The sequence below is a fragment of the Octopus bimaculoides genome, chromosome 17, assembly GCF_001194135.2.
Source record: "Octopus bimaculoides isolate UCB-OBI-ISO-001 chromosome 17, ASM119413v2, whole genome shotgun sequence".
Classification (NCBI taxonomy): domain Eukaryota; kingdom Metazoa; phylum Mollusca; class Cephalopoda; order Octopoda; family Octopodidae; genus Octopus; species Octopus bimaculoides.
This window is the reverse complement of record NC_068997.1, coordinates 37,071,693-37,076,078: the sequence shown is the minus strand read 5'-3', so window position 1 is coordinate 37,076,078 and position 4,386 is coordinate 37,071,693. Positions and strand designations below refer to the sequence as shown.

Here is a 4,386-nt window from a genome sequence, read left to right as displayed (position 1 = left end):
CCCCGTAACTTAGAGGTTCGGCAAAAAGAGACCGATAGAATAAGTACTAGGCTTACAAAAGAATAAGTCCTGGGGTCGATTTGCTCGACTAAAGGCGGTGCTCCAGCATGGCCGCAGTCAAATGACTGAAAGAAGTAAAAGAGTAAAAGAGAGTATAGTGAATTATAAAACACTTTATCCCACATTTGCTGGTTTTACTCTCTGTAAAAATTAAAAAGATTAATTAAACTTGTAAGCATGCCGAATTTAAGGTTGTCCGGGGCGCTAGGGCCAGTTCTGGTTTTACTGCACTCCATGGCATAAACCATTGCATATAGTATCATCCTTAATAAAACGGAGAATTAAACTAGAAGTTGATATGTAGACAGTACACAAGGCGTCGAACTGGCAGAATCGTTAGCACACTGGGTAAAATGCTTTGTTGTATTTCATCCGTCTTTACGCTCTGTGTCTAAATTCTGCCGAGGTCGACTTTGCCTTTCACTATTTCGGGATCGATAAAAAAAAATGTGCTAATTGAAACCTGGAGTCGACGTAATCGACTTACCCCTCCCTTTGAATTGCTGGCCTTGTGCCAAAATTTGAAACCGTTGTGTAGAGTACACTACGTACAACCTTGTCGATCGTTCAACTGGCTATGTGAAACGGGGTTTTACTTAGTTTTTAGGCCAAAGTTTTTAAATTAATGTTTCTCTCGATTTTTATTTATTAATTGATGTGAATCTGTAAATTAACACTGAAAGAAATGAAGAAAATAAAAGATATAATAAAAGAGAGAAAGAAGTAAAGAAAAGAGAAGAAACCAGATGATTGTGTTTTTGCTTTTGTTTCTTTTTACTTTATTTTATTTCAGTAGTTTAATCGAAGGAAGACCATTGCTTATGGCCCTTTTCAGAACCTCCGTACTTGTAAGAGGAAGTTTATTTACACAGCGGAAACCTAGTCTAAATATTCTCGTTTTACGCTACCATCTGGTAGCGTAAAACAAGGCACGAATTGTGTTTTCTACCTAAGTACAGGAATAATCCTTTTGACGGGTTTCCAGTTTCCATCTACCGAATTTCATGTAGAAAGTATTAAAATATTATATAGTCTTTTGACTGAAATGTGCAATACAATAAAATCGATCTGAAATATTGTCACAGTATATAGTAACATAATATAGAGTAAATAATCTTCAGGAAAATGTTGACACCCTCACCCTTAACTAATATTCAATGTATTATGTTGGATTATCTTACTATCTTTTCACTTTTACTTGTTTCAGTCATTAGACTGCAGTCATGCGCCACCTTGCAGAATTTTAGTAGAACAAATCGACTCCAGTACTTAAATCTTTTAAAGCCTGGTACTTGTTCTGTCAGTTACATTTGCCTAAATGCCAAGTTGCGGGAACATAAACACACCAACACAGGTTGCCAAGCGATGGTTGGACACAAATACAGACACAAAGACACACACACATATCAATATATATATATATATATATATATATATATATATATATATATATATATATACGATGGGCTTCTTTCAGTTTTCGTCTACTAAATCCATCCACAAGGCTTTGATCGGCCTGGGACCATGTGATTGGGAAGCAAGCTTCCTACCACACTGCCACAACTGCACCTATTGTTAAAATATCTTTTCTAGTCTCTCTTCTCTTCAACTGACATCTCAATAATTGTCATGACTCAATCTTTTCGAACAAAATTATAAGCTATTAATAATGGCCGATTTCAGAAACAATATAATTCTGGAAAAATTAACAATAGAAATGTTTTGATTAGTCAAAGTATGAGCCGTGAACATCTATGCATCTCTACCATCGATCAACGAGATTATTTATGCCGCGTTGATAAAAAAAAAAACTTATTGGCTTTGATGCTAAAGAAATCTTTGAAAGCTGATTCCACCTCTGGTTTGGACCTGAAAGTTTAATCACTTAAAAACGTGTTTAAATGCTTAAAAAATAGTAGTCAGTGGGTGAAAGATCAGGAGAATATGGAGGATGTGGTAAAGTCTCGTATCCCAAGTCTGTGAGTTTCTGCAGTGTCATTCTTGCAACACGTGGCTTTGCATTATCGTGGAGAAGAATTGGGCCACACCGATTCACCAATGCAGATCTCATTTTTTGCAAGTGAGCATGCATTTCAGCAAGTTGGTTGCAGTAAATCTCTGCTGTAATGCTCTTGCAGACCACCAGACAGTCACCATAATATTTTGCTGATGCAACATTGGCTTTGGGAAATGTTTGGGGGACTCGTCACGATCAAGCCATTGACCTGATCGTTTACGGTTATCATAAAGGATCTACTTTTCGTCACAATGACTATTTGGTCGAGAAAAGGATCATTGGCGATTCTCAGAAAGAGCATCGAGCACACTTCAAAGCGCCAAACATTTTGATTTTCATTGAGCTCATGCGGTACCCATTTATCGAGCTTTTACACTTTACCAATCTTCTGCAGATTGCGTGAGACCGTTGCAATACCGACACCAAGTGCCTGAGACATTTCTTTGACACTTTGACGTGGGTGGGTTTTATTCAACAGTTGCTTTCAATCGTTCATTGTCTAGACTGCATGACCTTCCTCTACCTTCTTCATCTTCAAGGTTCTCATCACCACTACGGAATTTCTGAAACCACCTTCGTACAGTGCGATCACTTGTGGACCCCTCACCCTATGCTCTGTTGATATCGGCAGTAGTTTGGGAGTCATTGTGCCCAAGCTTGAACTCATGCAAGAAAAGTAAGCGAAGGTCCTTTTTTGTCATGTTCATAATTAAGGGCGCCTATGCTTCAAGAATGTTTTCTGTCTGAAATAAGTAGAAAATTATTAAAGAGCATACATCAATTATTAAGTATGTCGAAATTCACCTAAAATATAATTAAAATACTATGATAAAATTGCGTTTCAAAGCACGATACTTAGAGCGGCCATTATTTTCGGAACAACCTAATACAGTCATAATTTGGGACTCGCTGGACGTTTTCTTCATACCAAATGTGTACAAAACTTTTCTCTGAAAATTTCTATAAATCACACTCAAATACCTCATTCTTCTGCACTAATAATCTTTCTATTTTGTAGTTGTTTTGTTGGTTTTTGTTTTTGCTCCCGTTGTTTTTTGTTTTTTTGTTTTTTTTGTTTTTTTTTGTTGTTTTTTTATCAACAAGAAATGAAAAGCATTTCCTTTCTTTCATTCGTCTGGCACATTAATTACACCTACTATCACTAGATAAGAGATGTTTCGAGATAATTTTGGAAATATAGAGTCATTTTTATCGTTTAATTGCATTACATATTAGAATAATCTACTAATTATACACTGAGCATTTTATTGTTTAAAAACAAAACATTCAGCAAAGTTTTGTCCGTTTTCTGAATGCTTTATCGGTTTTGCAACAAATATGTAAAATATTTATTGCAACAAATATGTTAAATATTTATTTTGTTTCAAATACTGAAGTCGTACACTTTGGTAGGAATGCTAATTATCCAATTCTTATTTTAAAACCTAGATTGTTTTCAAAACTGATAGCTATTTATTCAGTAACATCTATAATATTATTATAGTAGTGTACATATGTTATGCTGAGAGAGAGCGGGGAGACAAGAGACCGGTATTAATACTGCGTCTGTCGCTAATAAATGTTTTCTAACAACCTCACTGGCTAATCACGACACCAATGCCTGTCCTGGCACTTTTATTCTATTTATCACTGGCGGTGAGATGAGGGCTCGAGCGTCCATCATTGACAAAACCAATGAAGATCGAAATCACGTGATCTGGTTATCTTAGCGCTGGAGGTGACGGAGATTTATCTCTCCAATAACTATATAGATAAGAGTGCATTTTGCCCCAAAATCCAGTATGAGAGTTAATTCATGGCATCTACTACAGTATAGTTTTTTTCTAGTAGTATAGTTTGTCCTAACAGAACATCCACGTTCAAGTGAAGATAAATATTACCTCTCAGTATTAATACTGCCTCAGTCGCCGATATATAGAGAGAAAGAGAGAGGGAGAGGAGAATAGAGCGGGAGGGAATGTGGTGGCAGTGAAGCTACACGATTCGTTGATGGGAGAGGCACACACACACGCACACGCACGCACACAAACACGCACACACATATGTATGTATATATATATATAATTGCAGCGTTATATATATTTTTCTTTTTTGTTGTTTTTTGTTTCAACCATCTGATTGCGACCGTGCTGGAGCACCGCCTTTTTAGTCGAACAAGTCGACCCCAGGACTTATTCTTAATAAGCCTAGTACTTATTCTATCGTTTCTCTTTTGCTGAACCGCTAAGTGACGGGGGCGTAAGCATACCAACATCGGTTGTCAAGCAATGGTGGGGGCAAACACGGAC

General features: G+C 36.8%; 1 long non-coding RNA gene across 1 annotated transcript in view; it reads right to left on the bottom strand.

Annotated features, from left to right (window-relative positions):
* Positions 1–1,919: 1,919 nt before the first annotated feature.
* Positions 1,920–4,386, bottom strand: part of LOC128249700 (uncharacterized) — a 5,434-nt gene continuing 2,967 nt past the window's right edge. Inside the window, exon 2 of the long non-coding RNA XR_008265820.1 lies at positions 1,920–2,820. This is a non-coding gene — a long non-coding RNA (uncharacterized LOC128249700). The remainder of the gene's footprint in view (positions 2,821–4,386) is intronic.